The sequence below is a fragment of the Bufo bufo genome, chromosome 3, assembly GCF_905171765.1.
Source record: "Bufo bufo chromosome 3, aBufBuf1.1, whole genome shotgun sequence".
NCBI lineage: Eukaryota > Metazoa > Chordata > Amphibia > Anura > Bufonidae > Bufo > Bufo bufo.
The window spans coordinates 344,029,711-344,056,781 of NC_053391.1; positions in this window are offsets into that span (position 1 = coordinate 344,029,711).

Sequence of the window (27,071 nt, forward strand, 5' to 3'; positions counted from 1 at the left end):
TAATGGCGTCATCGCCACTGGCCATGTTGGTGGAGTACTCGAAACAACGCAACAGGGCACACAGGTCTCGCATGGAGGCCCAGTCATTGGTGGCGAAGTGTGTCTGATCCGCAGTGCGACTGACCCGTGCGTGCTGCAGCTGAAACTCCACTATGGCCTGCTGCTGCTCGCACAGTCTGTCCAGCATATGCAAGGTGGAGTTCCACCTGGTGGGTACGTCGCCTATGAGGCGATGAGCGGGAAGGCCGAAGTTACGCTGTAGCGCAGACAGGCGAGCAGCGGCAGGGTGTGAACGCCGGAAGCTCGAACAGACGGCCCGCACTTTATGCAGCAGCTCTGACATGTCGGGGTAGTTGCGAATGAACTTCTGCACCACCAAATTCAGCACATGCGCCAGGCAAGGGATGTGCGTCAAACCGGCTAGTCCCAGAGCTGCAACGAGATTTCGCCCATTATCGCACACCACCAGGCCGGGCTTGAGGCTCACCGGCAGCAACCACTCGTCGGTCTGTTGTTCTATACCCCGCCACAACTCCTGTGCGGTGTGGGGCCTGTCCCCCAAACATATGAGTTTCAGAATGGCCTGCTGACGTTTACCCCGGGCTGTGCTGAAGTTGGTGGTGAAGGTGTGTGGCTGACTGGATGAGCAGGTGGAAGAAGAGGAGGAGGAAGCTGAGTAGGAGGAGGAGGAGACAGGAGGCAAAGAATGTTGCCCTGCGATCCTTGGCGGCGGAAGGACGTGCGCCAAACGGCTCTCCGCCTGGGGCCCAGCCGCCACTACATTTACCCAGTGTGCAGTTAGGGAGATATAGCGTCCCTGGCCGTGCTTACTGGTCCACGTATCTGTGGTTAGGTGGACCTTGCCACAGATGGCGTTGCGCAGTGCACACTTGATTTTATCGGACACTTGTTTGTGCAGGGAAGGCACGGCTCTCTTGGAGAAGTAGTGGCGGCTGGGAACAACATACTGTGGGACAGCAAGTGACATGAGCTGTTTGAAGCTGTGTGTGTCCACCAGCCTAAATGACAGCATTTCATAGGCCAGTAGTTTAGAAATGCTGGCATTCAGGGCCAGAGATCGAGGGTAGCTAGGTGGGAATTTACGCTTTCTCTCAAATGTTTGTGAGATGGAGAGCTGAACGCTGCCGTGTGACATGGTTGAGATGCTTGGTGACGCAGGTGGTGGTGTTGGTGGTACATCCCATGTTTGCTGGGCGGCAGGTGCCAACGTTCCTCCAGAGGCAGAGGAAGAGGCCGAGGCGGCGGCAGCAGCAGCAGAGGAGGCCGAGGCGGCGGCAGCAGCAGAAGAGGCCGAGGCGGCAGCAGCAGAAGAGGTAGCAGGGGGAGCCTGAGTGACTTCCTTGTTTTTAAGGTGTTTACTGCACTGCAGTTCATGCTTTGCATGCAGGTGCCTGGTCATGCAGGTTGTGCTAAGGTTCAGAACGTTAATGCCTCGCTTCAGGCTCTGATGGCACAGCGTGCAAACCACTCGGGTCTTGTCGTCAGCACATTGTTTGAAGAAGTGCCATGCCAGGGAACTCCTTGAAGCTGCCTTTGGGGTGCTCGGTCCCAGATGGCGGCGGTCAGTAGCAGGCCGAGTCTCTTGGCGGCGGGTGTTCTGATTTTGCCCACTGCTCCCTCTTTTGCTACGCTGTTGGCTCGGTCTCACCACTGCCTCTTCCTCCGAACTCTGAAAGTCAGTGGCACGACCTTCATTCCATGTGGGGTCTAGGACCTCATCGTCCCCTGCATCGTCTTCCACCCAGTCTTGATCCCTGACCTCCTGTTCAGTCTGCACACTGCAGAAAGACGCAGCAGTTGGCACCTGTGTTTCGTCATCATCAGAGACGTGCTGAGGTGGTATTCCCATGTCCTCATCATCAGGAAAAATAAGTGGTTGTGCGTTAGTGCATTCTATCTCTTCCACCCCTGGGGAAGGGCTAGGTGGATGCCCTTGGGAAACCCTGGCAGCAGAGTCTTCAAACAGCATAAGAGACTGCTGCATAACTTGAGGCTCGGACAGTTTCCCTGATATGCATGGGGGTGATGTGACAGACCGATGGGCTTGGTTTTCATGCGCCATCTGTGCGCTTTCTGCAGAAGACTGGGTGGGAGATAATGTGAACGTGCTGGATCCACTGTCGGCCACCCAATTGACTAATGCCTGTACCTGCTCAGGCCTTACCATCCTTAGAACGGCATTGGGCCCCACCAAATATCGCTGTAAATTCTGCTGGCTACTGGGACCTGAGGTAGTTGGTTCACTAGGACGTGTGGCTGTGGCAGAACGGCCACGTCCTCTCCCAGCACCAGAGGGTCCACTAACACCACCACGACCATGTCCACGTCCGCGTCCCTTATTAGATGTTTTCCTCATTGTTCCCGTTCACCACAATTTTGAGAAGGGCAAATTTGGGAATGCTTTTTCAACCCAGAAAAAAAAGTGTGCTTTTACGGTCACTACAAATAACTTGACCAGCTAAAACAGTGCAGATTTGGTTGAATAGAGATGTGAGACCTGTTTTTTTTTGCGCTGTGTGACAGGTATAGGTTTAATCACAGAATCACACTTCTATCAGCACGCTAGCGTGTGTCTTAGGTTTTTCTGAATGACACTATCAATACCTTCAATGTAAGATTTTCTTTTTGGGATAGATTTTAAGTAGGCCTCAAATACCAGAAACTAGTTATTTTGAGAATGGCAAATTTGGGAATGCTTTTTCAACCCAGAACAAAAAGTGTGCTTTTACGGTCACTACAAATAACTTGACCAGCTAAAACAGTGCAGATTTGGTTGAATAGAGATGTGAGACCTGTTTTTTTTTGCGCTGTGTGACAGGTATAGGTTTAATCACAGAATCACACTTCTATCAGCACGCTAGCGTGTGTCTTAGGTTTTTCTGAATGACACTATCAATACCTTCAATGTAAGATTTTCTTTTTGGGATAGATTTCAAGTAGGCCTCAAATACCAGAAACTAGTTATTTTGAGAATGGCAAATTTGGGAATGCTTTTTCAACCCAGAACAAAAAGTCTGCTTTTACGGTCACTACAAATAACTTGACCAGCTAAAACAGTGCAGATTTGGTTGAATAGAGATGTGAGACCTGTTTTTTTTTTTGCGCTGTGTGACAGGTATAGGTTTAATCACAGAATCACACTTCTATCAGCACGCTAGCGTGTGTCTTAGGTTTTTCTGAATGACACTATCAATACCTTCAATGTAAGATTTTCTTTTTGGGATAGATTTCAAGTAGGCTTTAAATACCAGAAACTAGTTATTTTGAGAAGGGCAAATTTGGGAATGCTTTTTCAACCCAGAAAAAAAAGTGTGCTTTTACGGTCACTACAAATAACTTGACCAGCTAAAACAGTGCAGATTTGGTTGAATAGAGATGTGAGACCTGTTTTTTTTTGCGCTGTGTGACAGGTATAGGTTTAATCAGATCACTTCTATCAGCACGCTAGCGTGTGTCTTAGGTTTTTCTGAATGACACTATCAATACCTTCAATGTAAGATTTTCTTTTTGGGATAGATTTCAAGTAGGCCTCAAATACCAGAAACTAGTTATTTTGAGAATGGCAAATTTGGGAATGCTTTTTCAACCCAGAACAAAAAGTCTGCTTTTACGGTCACTACAAATAACTTGACCAGCTAAAACAGTGCAGATTTGGTTGAATAGAGATGTGAGACCTGTTTTTTTTTTGCGCTGTGTGACAGGTATAGGTTTAATCACAGAATCACACTTCTATCAGCACGCTAGCGTGTGTCTTAGGTTTTTCTGAATGACACTATCAATACCTTCAATGTAAGATTTTCTTTTTGGGATAGATTTCAAGTAGGCCTCAAATACCAGAAACTAGTTATTTTGAGAATGGCAAATTTGGGAATGCTTTTTCAACCCAGAACAAAAAGTCTGCTTTTACGGTCACTACAAATAACTTGACCAGCTAAAACAGTGCAGATTTGGTTGAATAGAGATGTGAGACCTGTTTTTTTTTTTGCGCTGTGTGACAGGTATAGGTTTAATCACAGAATCACACTTCTATCAGCACGCTAGCGTGTGTCTTAGGTTTTTCTGAATGACACTATCAATACCTTCAATGTAAGATTTTCTTTTTGGGATAGATTTCAAGTAGGCTTTAAATACCAGAAACTAGTTATTTTGAGAATGGCAAATTTGGGAATGCTTTTTCAACCCAGAACAAAAAGTCTGCTTTTACGGTCACTACAAATAACTTGACCAGCTAAAACAGTGCAGATTTGGTTGAATAGAGATGTGAGACCTGTTTTTTTTTGCGCTGTGTGACAGGTATAGGTTTAATCACACTTCTATCAGCAGGCTAGCGTGTGTCTTAGGTTTTTCTGAATGACACTATCAATACCTTCAATGTAAGATTTTCTTTTTGGGATAGATTTCAAGTAGGCCTCAAATACCAGAAACTAGTTATTTTGAGAATGGCAAATTTGGGAATGCTTTTTCAACCCAGAACAAAAAGTCTGCTTTTACGGTCACTACAAATAACTTGACCAGCTAAAACAGTGCAGATTTGGTTGAATAGAGATGTGAGACCTCTTTTTTTTTGCGCTGTGTGACAGGTATAGGTTTAATCACAGAATCACACTTCTATCAGCACGCTAGCGTGTGTCTTAGGTTTTTCTGAATGACACTATCAATACCTTCAATGTAAGATTTTCTTTTTGGGATAGATTTCAAGTAGGCCTCAAATACCAGAAACTAGTTATTTTGAGAATGGCAAATTTGGGAATGCTTTTTCAACCCAGAACAAAAAGTGTGCTTTTACGGTCACTACAAATAACTTGACCAGCTAAAACAGTGCAGATTTGGTTGAATAGAGATGTGAGACCTGTTTTTTTTGCGCTGTGTGACAGGTATAGGTTTAATCACAGAATCACACTTCTATCAGCACGCTAGCGTGTGTCTTAGGTTTTTCTGAATGACACTATCAATACCTTCAATGTAAGATTTTCTTTTTGGGATAGATTTCAAGTAGGCCTCAAATACCAGAAACTAGTTATTTTGAGAATGGCAAATTTGGGAATGCTTTTTTAACCCAGATTAAAAAGTGTGCTTTTACGGTCAATACAAATAACTTGACCAGCTAAAACAGTACAGATTTGGTTGAATAGAAATGTCAGGTCTATTTTTTAGGCGCTGGGTGACAGGCTCAACTTGCCCCTGATGTAATATATGGCCAAAAAATAACCACACTGTTGATGGTTAAATGCACTTGGGTGACATAGGCTCAGCCTGCACCAGATGTAGTATATGGCCAAAAAATAATCAGACTGTTAATGGTTAAATGCACTTGGGTGACACAGGCTCAGCCTGCACCAGATGTAGTATATGGCCAAAAAATAATCAGACTGTTGATGGTTAAATGCACTTGGGTGACACAGGCTCAGCCTGCAGCTGATGTAGGATATAGCACAAAATAACCACACTATCGATGGTTAAATACACTTGGGTGACACAGGCTCAGCCTGCAGCTGATGTAGTATATGGCCAAAAAATAATCAGACTGTTGATGGTTAAATGCACTTGGGTGACACAGGCTCAGCCTGCAGCTGATGTAGTATATGGCCAAAAAATAACCAGACTGTTGATGGTTAAATGCACCTCGGTGACACAGGCTCAGCCTGCAGCTGATGTAGGATATAGCACAAAATAACCACACTATCGATGGTTAAATACACTTGGTGATAGCTCGTGCTGGCGCACCACAAGTCACAAAATGGCCGCCGATCACCCCAGAAAAAAAGTGATCTAAAAACGCTCTGGGCAGCCTCAAAAAAGTGAGCAAGTCAATAATAGCACTTCAATGATCCACAGCTGCAGATCGATCACAGAATGAAGTCTTTTGGAGGAGTTAATCTGCCTAATCTCGCCCTAACGTCGCAGCTGCAACCTCTCCCTATACTGATCATAGCAGAGTGACGTGCGGCGCTACGTGACTCCAGCTTAAATAGAGGCTGGGTCACATGCTGCACTGGCCAATCACAGCCATGCCAATAGTAGGCATGGCTGTGATGGCCTCTTAAGGCAAGTAGTATGACGCTTGTTGATTGGCTGCTTTGCAGCCTTTTAAAAAGCGCCAAGAAAGAGCCGAACACCGAACCCGAACCCGGACTTTTACGAAAATGTTCGGGTTCGGGTCCGTGTCACGGACACCCCAAAATTCGGTACGAACCCGAACTATACAGTTCGGGTTCGCTCATCCCTAGTAGTCTCCTGAAATAATTTTCCATTTCACGCCAAAGTTCAATTTTAATTTTAACCAGAGTTTTGGATGGTCAAAATGAAAGTCCTCTAGAGAGCACTCCAACTTCCGCCTGATATAAAAATGTTTCCACCTGTTGGAAGTACATGCTCCATGTGTTAAACTGCCTGTAGGAACAGAGAAAGATGGTCAAGAATTTCTTAATGCTGCCAACGAACAGGTCTACTCCCTGGTGTAAGTTCCACATTAGCTAGTGGCAGCTCATGTGTGACACGTATCATTTGCTCAAGCCCTTTGAGTAGGCCACTTTATTTGTCGGCAGAACTATGGGATAAAAGATATCATTCCATTCCTTCACATTCTGGAGGAAATGCTGACAAAACTGATTGGTGAGGGGACAGAAGATGTTACACCTCCATTTCTTGGCAATCTGAGCTGTGTGGAGGATGAACTGGCATTAAAGGAGGAAGAGGACATAAATACCCAGAAATTTTATGCACAACTAGGAAGTGTGACAACAAAGACGGCGCAGATTATCCTGAAAGACCGTAGCAGTATGCAGTGAAGATGGAGGCAGGGAAGCCCTCTGAGTCCCTTGCACAAATGGCCAGATGCATGCTGTCATGTTTGTGTAGTGACAGCCACATTGTCATGATCAGGGTTGCAAACCTTCTAGAACAGTCCATAAAAATAGGAAACTTTTTTCCTGTGTCTGTGAAAAAAAAATTATTTTGTGATTTTTTTTCAGGCTGGTGGCATTTGACTAGATTCATTTGCTGGTAAAAATCATAATTTTACAGCTCACAATAAATACTAGTCATGAGTTCTTATGAGTACCGTATTTTTTGCCCCAAACTGGGGGGGAAATGTCCCTGTGTCTTATGTGGTGAATACTAATGAGCGCTTCCATTATGGATGCTCTCATTTATACCGGAGGACCAGGATACGGTGAAGGCTCTGTACTCATCGCTTCCTGGTCCTCGGCTGTCGGCTGTGCAGGGCTGCGCACAGCGTGAGGGCGCTCTTTGACCTCACACTGTGCTCGCCGGTTCACAGCACAGACGAATGAGGAGAAGGATGAAGAGCGCGGGCAGTGTGCAGTGGCGGCACCTGGAGCAGGAGAGGTAAGTGCTTTTTTTTATTTTGTCATCCGAGGCACTGGGGGCTGATAAAAATGCACTGGGGGTTGATAAAGAGGCTCTGGGGGCTGATAAAGAGGCAATGGGGGCTGATAAAAAAAGCACTGGGGCTTATAGAGACACTGTGGGCTGATAAAGAGGCACTGGGGGCTGATAAAGAGGCAATGGGGGCTGATAAAAGAGGCACAGGACTGATATGAGACTGGGGCTAGCCAAAAGAGGCATGTGGGCTAATATGAGACTGGGGACTGAACAAATGAGGCATGGGGGGGTTGATTTGAGACTGGGGGTCTGATCTGAGGTTTAAATGGGGTCTTATTTATATTGGGGTTCATATCTGAAGTCTGATTGGGGGTCATTCACCTTTGGGTGTAATCTGAGGTCTGATTGTGGGTCTGATCTGAAGTCTTATTGTGGTCTTATTAACATTGGGGATCTGATTGGAGCTGTGATCTGAGGTCTGATTAACATTGGGGGTCTGATTGGAGCTGTGATCTGAGATCTGATTAACATTGGGGGTCTGATTGCTGGTCTGACCTGAGATTTAATAAAAAATATTTTTTCTTATTTTCCTCCTCTAAAAACTAGGGGCGTCTTATGGGCCAGTGAGTTTTATAGGATGAAAAATACGGTATATTGAGCTGCAGAGATGGCCTTGCGGTTCGCCTGGCGGTCGTTTCACATCAAACTTTGCTCTTTCACGATTTGCCGAACAAGCGAACATATGGCGATATTCGCACGCTCCATATTTTTTTGCATAGCGCCGAACTTTGTCCCATGACACATCCATCAGGTGGTACAGGACAGCCAATTGAGACGTTTCAGCACAAGGACACACCCCCAACCCTATAACAGACTCCGATCTGGCAGCCATTTTACATTATGTGTTTTGCCATTGTAGGGAGAAATTGCATTTTGGAGCAGGGACAGTTAGAGACACCAAACGCTAGCTAATAGGGCCACAATAGTCCTTTGTGTGCTATTAATGGTTGTGATATAGAGGGGTGTAATATACTTATAATATACTTTTTAACATAGAAATTATATTATAGTGTATTTGTATTGTGCAGCTAGATAGAGGGACAAACGCTATTGGCGTAACTAATTGCAATGGGTGTGACATACCTGTTGCCCCCCAAAAAAATGGTTAAGGGCTGCGATATACCTTCTTCCACAAAATGCTGATTGAGGGGTGCTAAATACATGTTTCCGCCAAATATTGATTGAGGGGTGACATATATCTTCTTCCACAAAATCCTGATTGAGGGGTGCTATAAACCTGTTTCCTCCAAATACTGATTGAGGGGTGTTATTTACCAGTTTCTGTCAAATACTGATTGAGGGGTGTTATATACCTTCTTCCACAAAATACTAATTGAAGAGGTGCTATTGCTATATACCTTCTTCCACCAAATACTGATTAAGGGCCTAGATACACTTGCTTCCACAAAATACTGATTGAGGGGTGCCATATACCTGTTTCCGTCAAATACTGATTGAGGGGTGATATATACCTGATTCTGCCAAATACTGATTGAGAAATGCCATATACCTGTTTCTGCTAAATACTGATCGAGGGGTGCTATATACCTGTTTCTGCCAAATACTGATTGAGAGGTGCCATATACCTTCTTCCACTAAATACTGATTGAGGGGTGCTATTGCTATATACCGTCTTCCACCAAATACTGATTGAGAGGTGCAATACACCTGCTTCCACAAAATACTGATTGAAGGGTGCCATATACCTGTTTCCACCAAATACTGATTGAGGGGTGCTATTGCTATATACCTTCCTCCACCAAATACTGATTGAGGGGTGCAATACACCTGCTTCCATAAAATACTGATTGAGGGGTGCAATACACCTATTTATGACAAATAGTGGTTGAGGGGTGCTATAAACCTGTTTCTGCCAAATACTGATTGAGGGGTGCTATTGCTATATACCTTCTTCCACCAAATACTGATTAAGGGCTTAGATACACCTGCTTCCACAAAATACTGATTGAGGGGTGCCATATACCTGTTTCCGTCAAATACTGATTGATGGGTGATATATACCTGTTTCCGCCAAATACTGTTTGAGGAATGCCATATACCTGTTTCCGCCAAATACTGATCGAGGGGTGCTATATGTCTGTTTCTGCCAAATACTGATTAAGAGGTGCCATATACCTTCTTCCACAAAATATTGATTAAGTGGTGCTATTGCTAAATACCTTCTCTACCGAATACTGATTGAGGGGTGCTATATACCTGTTTCTGCCAAATACTGATTGAGAGGTACCATATACCTTATTTCACAAAATACTGATTGATGGTGCTATTGCTATAAACCTTCTTCCACCAAATACTGATTGAGGGGTGCAATACACCATTTTCCACCAAATACTGATTGAGGGTGTCATATATCTTCTTCCACTAACTACTGATTGAGGGGTGCTATTGCTATATGCATTCTTCCACCAAATACTGATTGAGGGGTGCAATACACCTACTTCCACAAAATACTGATTGAGGGGTGTCATATTCCTGATTCCGCCAAATACCGATTGAGGGGTGCTATATACCTGTTTCCGCCAAATACTGATTAAGGGGTGCCATATGCCTTCTTCCACTAAATACTGATTGAGGGGTGCTATTGCTATATACCTTCCTTGACCAACTACTGATTGAGTGGTGCAATACACCTGCTTCCATAAAATACTGATTGAGGGGTGCCATATACCTGTTTCCGCCAAATACTGATTGAGGGGTGCTATATACCTGTTTCCACCAAATACTGATTGAGGGGTGCCATATACCTGTTTCCGCCAAATACTGATTGAGCGGTGCATATACCTTCTTCTACTAAATACTGATTGAGGGGTGCTATTGCTATATACCTTCCTCCACCAAATACTGATTGAGGGGTGCAATACACCTGCTTCCACAAAATACTGATTGAGGGGTGCCATATACCTGCTTCCACCAAATACTGATTGAGGGCTGCGATACACCTGCTTCCACCAAATACTGATTGAGGGGTGTCACACACCTGTTTCTGCCAAATACTAATTGAGGGGTGTTATATACCTGTTTCTGCCAAATACTGATTGAGGGGTGCCATATTCCTTCTTTTACCAAATACTGATTGAGGGCTGCGATACCCTCCTTCCACAAAATACTGATTTACGGGTGCCATATCCCTGTTTCCGCCAAATACTGATTGAGGGGTGCTATATACATGTTTCCACCAAATACTGATTGAGGGGTGCCATACACTTGTTTCCGCCAAATACTGATTGAGGGGTGCTATATACCTTTTTCCGCCAAATACTGATTAAGGGGTGCTATACACTTGTTTCCACCAAATACTGATTGAGGGGTACAATACACCTGCTTCCACAAAATTCTGATTGAGGGGTGCCATACACTTGTTTCCGCAAAATACCGATTGAGGGGTGCTATACACTTGTTTCCACAAAATACTGATTGAGGGGTGCCATATACCTGTTTCCCCCAAATACTGATTGAGGGCTGCTATATACCTTTTTCCGCCAAATATTGATTGAAGGGTGCTATATATCTGTACCCGCCAAATACTGATTGAGGGGTGCCATATACCTTATTTCACAAAATACTGATTGATGGGTGCTATTGCTATAAACCTTCTTCCACCAAGTACTGATTGAGGGGTGCAATACACAATTTTCTGCCAAATACTGATTGAGGGGTGTCATATATCTTCTTCCACTAAATACTGATTGAGGGGTGCTATTGCTATATACATTCTTCCACCAAATACTGATTGAGGGCTGCAATACACCTAATTCCACAAAATACTGATTGTGGGGTGCCATATTCCTGTTTCCGCCAAATACCGATTGAGGGGTGCTATATACCTGTTTCCGCCAAATACTAATTGAGGGGTGTCATATGCCTTCTTCCACTAAATACTGATTGAGGGGTGCTATTGCTATATACCTTCCTCCACCAAATATTGATTATGGGGTGCAATAAATCTGCTTCCATAAAATACTGATTGAGGGGTGCCATATACCTGTTTCCACCAAATATTGATTGAGGGGTGCTATATACCTTTTTCCGCCACATACTGATTGAGAGGTGCCATATACCGGTTTCTGCCAAATACTGATTGAGAGCTCAGATATACCTTCTTCCACAAAAACTGCTCTTCTCTAAGGACTTAGGAGGAGAGGGTCATTTAGAATATGATAGGCAGAGGAAGAGGCAGAAGGTTCCGCAGGGATGGTAGAGGTCGGGCAGGTGCACTAGGCCGGAGCCTAAGTGGGAAGTTGGAGAAGGCGCGTGCGATAACTTCAAAGGGCGTACCAGAGTTGGTTGAGTGGCTCACTCAACCTTCCGCTTCTGCACCCTCCTCATCCTCTGTATCAGCACCCTCTTCACTCTCTGCTGTGCGCACCCTGAAAGACAACACCACCACCATAGCCCCTCCACTCGAGTCAGAGGAATTATTTTCCCATCCATTCCTAGACCTTACCGATGTGCAGCCATTCTTGGCATTGGATGAGGAAGAGGAGGTAGCAACGGCCGCCACCCAGCAGTCTGACAACAGTACCCAGATCGGCCCAAGGAGGTTGGTCCCCGCTGTTGCTGCCTACTCCGAGATCTCTAATGTCAGTGGTGCTGAAGGTGATGATGATGATGTGTCGATGGATGTCACGTGGGTTCCCACAAGAGAGGAAGATAAGGGGAGTTCAGAGGGAGAGACGAAGCAGCAGATAGGAAGTAGAAGGAGGAAAAGCAGGCAGAACTCGCAGTGCACAGGAGGCAAAAAGCAGACTGCAAATGTATCTGGAGCGAGCCATCTACCATGTACGGTCACATCTTGTGCTCCCAGGATGCCGGCATATGGCTCCCCAGTGTGTTTTTTAACATGTCAGCTGCTGATAACAGTGTTGCCATCTGCAGCCTGTGCTGTCAACCCATAAGTTGCGGTAAGTCTAACACTCACCTAGGGACGACCGCTTTAAGAAGACACCTGGCCTCCCATCACCGAGCCCAGTGGGAGCAACGCCATCAGAACCCACAAAACCACTCTTCCTGCGCTCCACGTCCTGCCTCTTCTCCTCTCTCCTCCCATTTGTCCTCCACCTTCCACCGTGCCGTCGTCGTGTTCATCTGGCACAAGGCAGACTTCCGTGGCCCAAATGTTCGAGCGTAAAAAAATTATGACGCCGGATAATTCTCTTGCCCAATGGCTGACCGCTGGCTTGTCGGAACTGCTAGCCTGCCAACTACTGCCATGTAAATTGGTGGACTCGTAGGCCTTTAGAAAAATCTTACGGGCGTCAAGCATGTAACCCGTGGCACCCATGTGGATTTGGTGTTGCCGCCACGGATTGCATTCAGGCCTGCCTCTTCTTTTCCTACTCCTACTCAATCCTCTGTCTCTTCCTCGGCTGACGTCTTCTTTTCCACTGCTACCGCCTCTTCCGCTGCGCCCCCCAAGCTCCCCAGAACCTATTCGGCGTGCCAGGTGAGACATTGCCATGCTGTGTTGCGGCTGTTGTGCCTGGCAGCCAACAGCCACACTGGTCCTGCACTGCTTTCAGCTCTGCGATCACAGGCCGATCAGTGGCTAACCCTGCTCAATTTGACAGTTGGCAAAGTGGTGTCCGACAACAGTGGCAATCTTCTAAGCGCTGAAACAGGGTAAAATGACACACATGCCGTGCATGGCACACGTCCTGAACTTAGTCGTGCAGCGATTCGTTGCCAAATACCCCGAGGTCCAGGACATCTTGAGGCAGGCCAGGGAAATCTCTGGCCATTTTAGAAGATCTTACATGGCCATGGCTCGCCTTGCTGACGTTCAGCAGCGACACAACCTGCCCCTCAGACGTCTGATTTGTGACAGCCCGACGTGCTGGAACTCAACCTTGTATATGCTTGATAGGCTGCTCCAGCAGCAACGTGCCGTTAACGACTACCTGTACGAACTCTGCGGCAGGACAGGTTCTGGGGAGCTTGTTTTTTTTTCACCGCGCCAGTGGCTGCTCATGCGCGACGCATGCAGACTTCTGCAGCCATTTGATGAGATCACTAAACTGGTCAGTCGCAGACAGGGTGCCATAAGTGACATTGTACCTTACGCCTTCTTTCTGGAGCATGCATTGCATCGTGTCATTGATCAAGCCGTCGAGGAGCAGGAGCTGAAAGATGAGGAAAACACTATGCTGGATGAATTCCCAGGAGGGGCTACTCTATCTGAGACAAGTCAGCAGGAGTCTGAAGAGGAGTCAGAGGAGGATGGTGCCTGGGGGGAGGAGGAGCAAGAAGAGCAGGCTTTAAACTTTTACTGGGATACCTGGTGTTGTCCGTGGATGGGGAGAGGAGACTGAGGGCGACATTCTCCTGGATGATGAGCAGGAGCCAGGGCGCCCCAATGCTTCCAATTTAATGCAAATGGGGGCCTTCATGCTCCAGTGTTTGAAGAAGGACCCCCATAGAAAAAAACATAAAGGGCAAGGACCAGTACTGGGTGGCAAAGTACTTAGACCCCGGTACAAACACAAAATGGCAGACATGTTACCAGCATCACAGAGGGCTGTCAGAATGCAGTATTTCCAGGCCTTGCTGAGAGAGATGCTGCATTCTGCTGTTGCAGGCCCTGGCAGAGGAATTTTCACATAATGTACCTCGAGCCACATAATCACAATTTATTTTATGTCAGGTGAATGCCTAATTTTTAGGGCCCGTACTCCCGTGGCCTAAAATAAAAATTTTCTAGGCTCCAGCATGGCACATTTTTGAGAATTTCCCTTTAAGACGCATAAAAATGGCCCCTGATTAAAATACATATTTTTTTCTGGGAATGTTTGTCATTGATGCCCTTCTAGTATGTCACTGTCCATGTTTTGGGACTATTTGTGCACTTTTAGTAAGTATTTGGTGGCTGCAAGTATGACATGAAGTTTTTCAAGTTCGCCTGCTATTAAAGTGAATGGGGCCCGCTGCAAACTTGCGGTTTGCGAACATTTGATCGCGTTCGCGAATTGTCTGGGCCGATGTTCGTCCATCACTATTGAGCTGTAGACATGTATTACGTAAAATGTTTATCATTCATTATGATTTTCCAATTTGTCAGTAAAAAATTTGGGCTGTCCGTGAATTTGGGATAATTTGTCCATAAAAAAGAAAAATTGTGTTTAGTAACCCTGGTCATGATTCAGGAGGGATGACTACTTGATATCCACATTGTTAGACCCTCGCTACCGGTCATAAATGGGGGCAATTCTTAGACCTTCTCAGAAGGATGCAAAAATGGACTACTATAGAGACATGCTCTGTAGTCAGTTGGTCACTGCCTATCAGTACCATTGCCCATCCTCAAGAAGGTCTGACTGGGGGGACCCTCTGTCTATGATGAGCAGTTTTTTACAGCCGCCGACTGGAGAAACCACCCAGCAGCAGCAGAACATGCAGTGAACCTTAACCAGCAGGTGTTGAAATACTTGGACTGCACCCTGTCACCCATGATCCAAGTTCCCTTGGACTACTAGGCATGCAAACTTGACGAGTGGCCGCAACTGTCCGAGTTTACCATAGGCATGCTTTCCTGCCCAGGCAGTAGTGTGGCATCAGAGCAGGTATTCAGTGTGGTGAGTGGCATAGTTACTCCTAAGAGAACTCACCTTTCCTCCCAAAATGTTGAGAGACTAACCTTCAAGATAAATCAGAGAGAATAGATCCTTCTGCCACTAATGATCATACTATAGTGTCCTGCAACACCAGAATATTCATAAAAATGGGCTGTTACTTCTGGCCATATGCTGCTGACACCCGCCTGCTGTCTCTACTGCCATTCCTACAATGGGGCTTCTTGGTCTACTGATAAGTACATGTAACATTTTTAAAAGGATATGCATGCCACTGGGCCTTGCTAACACTGCTGTTTTGGGGTTTTACTACTTCTGTGATCTACCACCTACTTGTGCTGTATGCCACTGCTGCTGCCCCCCCTCCCCACTATGTCATGGGATAACTATTGTCACTGTCACTGCTGCTGCCCCCCCTCCCCACTATGTCATGGTATAACTATTGTCACTGTCACTGCTGCTGCCCCCCCTCCCCCTCCCACACACACACACACACACACACACACACACTCTGTCATGGGGCCAGTATTGCCCTTGTTACTGCCACTGCTGTTGGTCCCCATCCTCACTCTGTCGTGGGGCCACTATTGTCCCTGTTGACATCAACCTTTATTTTTCCATTCTTCTTATCCATCAGGAGAACAGAAAAAAAGGATCCTATATTTTGAGCATCCCCTGCAACTCCAGCCCCTTTTATTGTTATACATTTGAGGTGGGCTTTTGTTTTGATTTTATTTAATATATCTAATAAAGGTTATGTCTTAAATGATGGTGGTTATGTGACTTTCAATAATCTGACATGACCATATTGTCCAGACTTGCCGATTGTTACTGATCAGACCTGTGACCTATGTAATATTAATCCTGGAGAATCTTCTCATACAACTATTTGTTGTGCCATTCTACCCTTATTCTTACTAGAAGGAATGAATTGCCAGCAGTCGTCAATAAAGGTCCATCTGGGTGTTACCAGTAGGAGATGTGTCCCTGCATTGTCCAATAAGTGCTGTCATTGCCCTGACAAATTTGACAAACATTACTTCTGGAAATAGGCTTAAATATTGGCAAAAATACTACTCCAGTCAGGAGCTGTAGTACCTTTTAAACTGGGCACACAAGCTGCTGAAGGTGTACACGACTGTGCGTAAATTTTCACATTCTTCAGCAGTGGAGAGGGGAATCAGAGGCCAGGGAATCAAAACTCCAGTCTTTGTAAATGACCCCCAATGAATATATACACAGAGGGAAAAGGTATGAGTTAAATCCTGGGCAGCAGCAGTTCCACTTGTCCAAACCACAATGGGATGCTCTCAGCTACTATATTAGCTGAAATGAGGACTAATTCTAATTCCGCAATTGTAACAAGTGTCGAGTGCTAGGATAACATTGTTACTGGAACAATAACCACTGCTGCTATGTACTTTGCTTAAGAATAGTGGTCCCCGGAGGGAGAGTATAACCTTTCTGCAGCTGCTGTTTGTAGGGGAGCATCCAAAACAATTCAAGACACATTTGGGGCAGCTTGAATGAGCATTTGTGCTGAGTTAATTCTGCCACATGCTGTAAAACGAAACACAAATCAGGTGTGTGACCACAGTATGAGGGCTATTGACCCAAGTGTGTCTAGGAAGTTTACGAGCCAAGGTCTGTAATAGCATAATGATAGCAGTGATATATATATATATATATATATATATAAAACGCTCAATTTTTTTGTTTTAACGTTATGGCATACAGGGTGTGTTTAGAGAGGGTACTAAAATTTATCATGTAGAGAAAGTTATTACAAGGCACTTACTAATGTATTATAATTGTCCATATTGCCTCCTTGGCTTGGCCTGTTGGATTGATTCATTTTTCCATCGCATAATATACTGCTCGTATCCAGGGGTTATGACCACCATGAAGTCCAGCAGCGGTGGTCGTGCTTACACACTTCAGGAAAAAGCACCAGTCTATGCACAATCCCACAGTCACGGCCACGAGAGAGGCTGATGCTTTTTCCCATAGAGTGAAGACACAACCACCACTTCCGAATTACAGTTTGGCCGTAACCACTGGATATGAGCAGTGTGTACTGTGATGGAAAAATGAATTAGGCCAGCAAAGAAGGCAACATGGGCAATCACAATACATAAGTAAGTGTCTTGTATTAACTTTCTCTACATGAGAAATGCCATTTCCTGAAGTGAGACAACCCCTTTAAGATTCTCCAGCATATGTCACAGGCAGGGCCGGTTTTAGACAAAATGTGGCCCTGGGCAAAATCAAAAGTGGGGCCCCAAGTCTTGTAATAATGTACTAACAACACAGTTACATTCTGTCGATTCTGGCCTTCCCTCACAGATTTACACCCTGTAAAGCTCCTCACACAGTTCTTCACCCTCACGGCCCCAGAATACGCCACATGCCCTCTCCCCTCACAGAAATGAGTTCCTCTTACTCACGGCGTCTGAGAGTGTTAAAAACTGGAAGTGCTGGATTTCTCTTTAGGCGCGCTTTCCCCCAGCAGAGATCAGGGACAGCACCCTGTTCTAAAAATGAGCCGCAACCTGTACTAGGCTTCCAGGCTCATTGTTAGTATATCCCAGTTCAGGCAACTAGATGGCAGCACTGAGCTGTGATATAGTGATTTCTATACAGAATGATGGAGCAATTTACATCTGATGATTGTAAGTTGTAAAAAAAAGTTTTGAAAATAGAAAAAAAACATCACCCCCTTTCCCAAAAATAAACCCCCCAAAAAATAGCATTATGGGCACCGTCGCATGCGAAAACGCCTATAATATTAAAATATTTTTAAAAAGCTAGCCCATATGGTGAATGACGTAACAGAAAAAAATTAAAAAAGGTCGATTTGCATTTTTTTTAGCACTTTATCTCCCAAGATAATTGAATAAAAAAAGTGATCAAGTCATGCAGAACCCGAAATGTCAAAAACGACACATGATCCATCACTTGATCCATCACCATGGTAAAAGATCATGTGATGGATCATGTGATGACCGGAGTGATGTCACCACAGGTCCTTTACCTGTAATGAATGCTCACCACAGGTCCTGTTTAACAAAGGAGACAGACGAGAAGCCGGGCAGCGCGATCAAGTGGATTAAGGTGAGTTAAATTTTTATTTTATTTTTTTTAACCCCTCCAGCGCTATTTTACTATGCATTCTGTATTCAGAATGCTATTATTTTCCCTTATAACCATGTTATAAGGGAAAATAATAATGATCGGGTCTCTATTCCAATCGTCTCCTAGCAATCGTGCGTGAAAATCGCACCGCATCCGCACTTGCTTGCGGATGCTTGCGATTTTCACACAACCCCATTCACTTCCATGGGGCCTGCGTTGCGTGAAAAACGCAGAATATAGAGCATGCTGCAATTTTCACGCAACACACAAGTGATGCGTGAAAATCACTGCTCATGTGAACAGCCCCATAGAAATGAATGGGTCCAGATTCAGTGCGGGTGCAATGCGTTCACCTACCGCATTGCACCCGCGCGGAAATCTCGCCCGTGTGAACTCAGCCTTACTGTTTACACTTAGAACTCTTGCCCTGCCTCTATCCACTTTACATTTGGCTATTTGCATTTCTCAGGCGGCTATCTACGCTACCTAGGGTGGGCAAGTTTGCTAGGTGTGACCATATTCACTTTTTATTTGCATGTAGCAGACATATGTTCATATGTTACTTTGGGCAAACTTACAGCTTTCCCAAATATATGTGGCTCTATACCCAGGGCTGTGACCCCCTTTTCCTTGTTAGTTGGGTATATGTGAGGGTGGTTGTTGATGATCCCGTCACATGGGGCGTCCCACCCTCCTTTACCTTGGTGCCTTTTGTCATATTTTATGTTATTTGATTGTGTCAATAAATTACATATATTTTATATGTGTGTTTTCTCATTCTTATGGGGTTATTGGTTTGATTTGTTGGTTGGTTTCGTATATTATACTAGACCTCAGTGTATTTTATACACCCAATTTGAGGTTTTCTTATAGGTTGGTCTAACTGTATGTGAAGCGAGTCCCTGAGGAGGCGGTGCAGAGGATAGGAGCAATAGTGGCCATGATGAGATGTTGTGCTATGGTGTACTCCCTCAGGGCGTTGTAGTCCCTCACCTACAGCTGTGTTTTTGCTGATCACTGTGCTGTCTAGGCACACTGAAGTTCTTTAGAAGCAGTGTTCTTGACTCTGACAATCTCCCTGGAGTGAAGGTCTCAATGGGAGCACTCGTTAAGGTCCCTTGGAGTAGGAGCTCTCACTTGGGCTTCCTATCTCCTCTCTGTCTGGACCCAAACCTCTCTTTGCAGGAAGTAGGAACAGCCTCCCCCCACCAAGAGGGGAGAAACATGGTGGTTAGCCCTGTTCCTGCTAACCATTGCCAAACATACCTCCTCTGCTGGAGTATACGACAGAAACATAACATAACATAGCATGTATTACACAATATAAGAAACAATTGCAGATACCCTTGGGTCTGGGGTTTTTCATATTTCTTTCTTAAAATGTCATGCATTTTGCACACCAGTATTTAGACCTGTAGTGGATACTGTACGCTGCAGATTTGTGTGTGGCAAATTATATAGTATGGGGAAAGTTGATGACATTTTAAGAAATTTCATCCATAAGCTGCAGAAAAAAAGCAGCTTTATTGACCTGTGGTGAAATATGCAGTATGACAATTTACGTTTTAGATATTCCCTGTAGATTTCACAATTTGCAATGCATTGGCGATGGCAATTCTACAGCATGTTTTTTATTCCTACTGGTGCAAGTACACAAAGCATCTCTGGGGTATCGCTAATGCCAGTATAAAAAAAAAATCCCACGGCCCCTTTTTCTGACTTTTTAATGTGACATTTTGGTGCACAGGCATTTTATTCACTCCAGGAAACAGGTGTAAATGATGTTGGAAATCTAGTCCAATCAGAGAGCACTGAATCTTGTCATAAATTGGGGATATCCTCCAGCAGTGCAGGGGGTATCAAAGACCAGCATAAAATGGCGATCTTTGATAAATGGCCTTTATGTGTCTTTGTAGAGCTGACTGCAGTTTGTGACTTTTTTATGTCAGTTTCTGTCATAAAGGGGCATAGTAAATGACCCCATTTTATTTTGCCATGCATTTTTGTTGATTTTTGTTGTTTTTTAATTGTTACCAAATTCAAGTAAAGTCAACAGAAAATTAATAAAAAGTTTACATGCTCAATATTTTTATGTCTTTGTGGCAATTGTGAGATTTTTACATATATATATATATATATATATATATGGAAAATGAAGACGCAGCATACTGTCGGTCGGGTGCAAAGTCAGGCCAATACGAATCGGCACCAAGGTCCCATTCAATGGAGAGAATGCAAAAAAAGCCAGCAGCACTCCAGTAAGATCAAGGAACAAGTGTGGTTTATTCACCCAGTGTCAAATAGCGACGTTTCAACCGCTTGTTGTGGTCTTTCTCAAGCTATTTGCACATGTGTTATAACAGCAATATATAAAGGTGTGTCAATTCATGGTATAAAATATCTAATTAACTTAAAAACAATCAAAAATCATGAAAACTATGTTCAAATAAATACAAACTCATCGACATCAATGGGAAATTACATGTCATTCAAATAAAGTGACAGTGCCTCGTAACCAATACATGATATATGATAACAATACATGATTAAATATAATTGATGATTAAAAATTGCAGGTGCACCCAATACATGGTGTAAATTAAAAACTTACGAAACCAGCTGGTAAACTGTGCATAATATATATATAGCCAGCAGCACTCCAGGAAATCAAAGGCAAAACGGTGGTTTATTAGACCCAAAGTCAAGCGACGTTTCGACAGCTTGTTGCTGTCTTTGTCAAGCATTGTCGAAACGTCGCTTGACTTTGGGTCTAATAAACCACCGTTTTGCCTTTGATTTCCTGGAGTGCTGCTGGCTATTCTTTACTTCTAGTTTATTGGACCTAGGTGCTGGTCCACATCTGCCGGACGTGCACCCCTTGTTTATACAGTGTGCTGCCTCCTCATTTTTTCAAGTTTAATATATATATATATATATACACAGTATATATATATATATATATATATATATATATATATATATAATTTTTAATGCAACATGCTGGCATTTTTTTCTACTGTTTTTACCAAATGTCTGGTGGAACATAAGCTAGCAACAATCTCTCTACCCATAGCATGTTGCATTTTGATAAAAAGCACTACTATATAAAAATGCAGCGCATGTACACTAGCCAATACTCTTTGAAATAACATCTGGTCTCAGAATTTTGAACAATCAATTCAGTGAAAAATGCGACAGAGCACACGTCAAAATGCTGCATCAGTATTTTTATCAGTATTCGTAACTAAAAACCAGGAGGAGGTTCAAAACACAGAAGAGGATGAAATATTGGCATTAGAGTTTTTCTCACTAGGTTCCAGAGAACTTAGAGGGGGTAATTTACAAAGGCCGACTTTTTGCGCCAGTCTTTGATACCTCCTTGCGCCGCTAAATGATGCACCTAATTCGTCACGAGGCGCACACCTCATCGTAAATTAGATGCATTCTATGACAGTCTATGCTCTGGGAGTGAAAAACTACTTCACTCCCTGAGGGGAGTAGTTTTTTTGCTAACATTTTTTTACGGCTATTTTCAGGTGTAAATTTGCCAGGGCTGATATTCCAGCCCCCTCCATGACTCTGCCACTTCCTCGCTACTTAGTGTTGTGTCACGGCTGAGGATGGGGGAAATCCTCAGCCGTGCGATGCCAGAAGATGTTAGTGGCTGCTCGGCCAGGATGACAGAAATAGGGAGCAGGTCACCGCCTAGACCTTCCCTAATCTGACCCTGACTCCTAGCTGCATGAGCCGACCTTGAAGGTAGGAGGGCTCATGCTCAGGAACCTCGGATCCCTACTGACCCTCCGCCGATCCCTGAGCTAGGAACTGGGTAGACAGCCCGTTCCTCCTGGACACGGAGGAACAGGAGTCTCACTGGCCGCTAGGAAAAGGGATACAAAAACAGACCTATGGATATGGCAGGTGAACTGCACTAGTTCCACCTACCTGCCACAGCCTTGCTGACTGGATCCCTGTGCTGACACGCTGACGTCCACACCATACTTAAAAGGACACAGCCAACACACATACACACACACAGGAACCCAGATCCATAGCTGCATTAAATAACAGAAGGAAAACAACATCGACTAAACATCACATAACATTAGCTATGACCACAAGGGTGGCCCTCACTGGCAGATGGTATTAAGTAGGAGGATGACTCCAGCAGACCATGGCTGAAGTACCCCTCTGACTACTGCTCTCAGCAGAGGCTATATAGGCCCAAGTAGCCACACCCACGCAGACACACCCAGTGCTCACAGTCTAATTAACCCTTCTCACACCAGACAAGGGAAGACAGCAACTTAAAGGGGAAGTGAACACACAAACAACCCTGTGCACACCAAACATGGAAAGTGCAGACATACATACACACACACACACCGAACCAGGTGTAACCACATGCACTTGACAGCAAGCTGCCTAGCAACAGCTCAGGCTGCAATACTGCCAAGTACAAACATGTTGCCAGCGGCAACCACATGTGAGGCAACATAACAGCAGCCCTCACCATGTGGTTGACAATAAAACCAAACCACAGGCAACAGCATGCGGATCCAGAAGTCACGACCATAACCATGGTCATGACATGTTGAGGATGGCATAAAAATGTCTGTGTGACAAAATATTGTCACATTGGCATTTTAAAAATCGCAAAAAAGGGGTCTTGTGACTTTTTCTACTATGACCTCAATGCTTATCTCATGATTTTAATTGGAGTTACAACTCTGGCTTCATCATGATGCCCCACTCACCTCTCTAAGGGAAGAAGACAGTACACCATGGAGACTACAGAGAGGGAAAAACATGTACAAACACACAGGGGGAAAATGATAAGATGATTCAGCAGTGAGAATCCATTTATACAGTTAAAGGGGTTCTGCAGTTTGCAGTTTGGATAGATCATCAGCATCTGATCGGCGGGGGGTTCTGACACCCGGGATCCCCGCCGATCAGCCGTTTGAGAAGGTAGCGGCGCTCCAGGAGCGCCGCAGCCTTCTCACTGTTTACCGCAGGCCTAGTGACGTCACGACTTGTATCAACTGGTCTGGGCGCGGCTAAGCTCTATTCAAGTGAATAGAGCTTAGCCTCGCCCACGCTAGTTGATACAAGTTGTTACGTCACTGGGCCTGCGGTAAACAGTGAGAAGGCCGCTGCCACTGCCTTCTCAAACAGCTGATCGGCAGGGGTCCCGGGTGTCGGACCCCCGCCGATCTATCCAGAGGATATATCAGTTCAAACAAACTGCAGAACCCCTTTAAAACTTGGCATTTATTGATGCAAATCATGGTATACACCACATGTTAAGAGATCAGCTCCAGGTTTAAACTGAGTTCCTTTTTATAGCACTGGAAACATTCTGAGGTTACACAGGTGTATGCTATGACTTAGGATCTAGTCTGAAACAGGTAAGTGGAGCTGATCTCCTAACATGTGGTGTACACCATGATTTTAATATGCATCAATAAAAGACATGTTTTAACTATATAAGTGAACTCTTGCTCTTCTATGCTTGGATTGGTCTACGTTGATCAGTGAAGACAGGAGAGCCAACTGTCCCTTACCTTGTTTGAACACACATGAGGAACTACAACATTTGTGAAGTGACAAAAGAATGGAGAAAGAGGGCCAACCCAATACCATACAGAGTAACATTGTTGGGCTGCACTAGGTGTCCAAGAAGAATGAGGTGCTAAGCGGAGTGGATACAATCCAAAGTCCAATAGTGAATGAGATACCACTGCACACTCAGAGTTCATTTCTTTTTTTGAATTGGCACACGTAATATGTATGTTAGTTTATAGAAAAGGATCCATAGACAGAGGAAATGTAGGTCACAGCCTGTATCTGCTGTATGTGTATATGAGTCTGAAGCCAATATGGGTAAAGAAAAGGTTGCATATAGAGAGCTACAGTGTATGAGATGCAGGGTATGAATAGTAATAAATGATAGATAAGGCAGAGGCTGTAAAGTAGATACTGGATAGGAGTATGAACCTGCCATATGTGATCTGGCAGGGAGGTAAGGAGCTGAAGAGGAGGAGGAGGCAGCCCCAGTGCTGGCATGAAGAACTTACCAAGGGAGAAGAAGAGGATGCTGGAGGAGACCCCCGTGGAACAGCGTGAGAGCGCTGGGCGGGAAGCATGTGGCGTGTGTGGAGAGACGCTGCGTGTGGCGTCTATGTCGATGTGGTGTGCTCCCACGAAGGCACCTGAGACTATCACTAAGGGCTCCTGCACAACGTATTTTCTTTCCGTGTCCGTTCAGGTTTTTTTGCGGACCGTATGCGGAACCATTCTTTTTAATGGGCCTGCAAAAAAAAGTTACTCCGTGTGCATTCCGTTTCCGTATTTCTGTTCCGCAAAAAAAAACAGAACATGTCCTTTTATTGTCCGCGTTACGGACAAGGATAGTACTGTTCTGTTAGGGGCCAGCTGTTCCGTTCCTTGAAATAAGGAATGCACATGGACGTCATCCGTATTTTTTCCGGATCTGTTTTTTTGTGGACCACAAAAGACATACGGTTGTGTGCATGAGCCATAAAAACTATTTTGAACTGATTACAAGCACTTTGTTACACAATTTCTGCCCTGTATGAATGTTCCCTTATGTCTCCATTTTCACTGCATGTCTTTTTAATATTCTGAATTCAACTGAAACTGCATAAAATTTTTCTGAGCCACTAAGGTATAACCAGAAGAATAGAAATGCCTAGAGATATTTATGACTTTTGTGGTGATAACTTTAAGGGGTTGTCCGAGTTATAAAAACATGAACAACTCCTTTGAGCTGCTTAAAATAACTGAATAATTCTGCACCTGTTTTCTTCTCTGCTACATCTTGCGCAGTGCTCTAGTCCTAATCGCTGCTCTTTTTTCTGGCTGCAGCAGTGATATTTTGTGCATTCAAAATGGAAGATGATGGCAGCATTTTTGTCCAAAGATCCTTTATTTAGCAATTAGTCCATAAAAACATGTACAAAAAGGTGCATAAAAAGCAGCAACATTTCGACTAACACCTAGTCTTTGTCAAGCCTAGTATGAAGTGTAATCCCAGAATATTTATAGGGCATCTAATACCACCCATAGAATGAGCAAACCAATTTTAATTCATAAATATTGTCTGTATTTAGTAATGTGGCCATCTTTGTAGACCGAATACTCCACACCTATGCAGTGAATACCCCCTCATATATTAGGGATACTAGTAATTTTCTTGCTAAACTGCGTGATATTACATTACCACCCCATTTTTTCCTGGTTTAATTTGATGTAGTTTCATTATATACTTCGATAGAACATGACAATGGTTTAAAGTCTGTTGGTGTGGCGCTTGCCGGCACAGGTTTCTCTCCTATTGATGCACGGTTTGTCCTCCAACTCCTGGAGGCGGTCCTGAGGAGGAATTATTTTCTCTTTGGGAACACTTTCTACCAACCAAAGCGGGGTACTGCAATGGGGTCCAATGTGGCCCCAACGTACGCTAATATCTATAGGGCGGATGTGGAGGACAGACTTGTGTACCAATCAATTTTTATGGAGAGGATCCTGTGCTGGTGGCGCTACATCGATGACTTTTTTTGATTTTGGACTGGCACAAGTGAAGAATTAGATCAATTTCATCAACATTTAAATGAGGCATACAGGGACTTCAGTTCACTAAAACCATGTCAGAGAAAGAATTGCAGCTCTTGGATGTCAGGATATATGTAGAGGATGGCCAATTGAAGACTGATTTATATCAAAAACCTACAGATAGTAATCATCCCCGCAAAATGATAGAGTCACTCCAATGGAGTCAATTGCTCAGGGTCCCTAGGGTGATGTCTGATGAAGTGAAGTTTGGCTTAAGAAATGATGAGATGTGTAAGAAATTTTCTAATAGGGGTTATCCCCGTAAATTATTGCAGAGAACACAGAATAAAATGTTGACAGTAGAGAGAGAAACTACGTTACAATCTACATTACAAAAGAAGGAGATCAAGAGGATTCCATTTGTGTCCACATTTGGAAGCCATAGTGGGAAAATTGCCAGTATATTGAGGAAAGAGAGACAGATCCTATACAAAGGATTACCCCAGATTAAGGAATTTGAGGTACCTCCTTTGATGGCCTACAAAAAGAAGGCAAATCTGAGGGATATGTTAGTCAAAACGGATGATGGGGGTGTACAGGTTGATCGCCAACAATACCTAGCCCCACGGAAGAAAGGTAATTTCCCTTGTTTGGGTTATAATTGTGGGAATATGATTAAAGGGGATACCTTTGTGCACCCCTATACAGGCCGTAGATATAAGATCAATGGGTATTATACTTGTAGGTCTAAGGATGTGATATACATGATTCAATGCCCTTGCAGTTTAACGATATAATTACATTGAGCAAACTTTTTTGCGCATGCGCATTGGACATAGTCGTGCATGTGCATTGGATATAGTTACACCGCACATTCTTTTTCGTGCATGCACATTGAACATGAGATGCCAAGCTGATGGAGGATGCATGAGGTGAGGAGTCCAACGCTGAATACCCCCCTGATGGAAATGAGTAATATGTTAATTATATTAAGTAATACACTGTGGTGTTTGTACATTGGTGCTTTTTCGAGCCTGGGTTGGGCAATGGAAATTTATGAAATAGCATTGGTTTGCTCATTCTTTGGGTGGTATTAGATGTCCTATAAATATTCTGGGATAACACTTCATACTAGGCTTGACAAAGACTGTGTTAGTCGAAACGTTGCTGCTTTTTATGCACCTTTTTGTACATGTTTTTATGGACTAATTGCTAAATAAAGGATCTTTTGATGAAAATTTTGAATATTCACCTGTGAAGCACCGTGGATCTGGTGCTTTGGATTGGCTGTTTCATGTGTAAAGGAGTCGGGAAGGTATAGAAATGCTGCTCTACATACTATTTGTT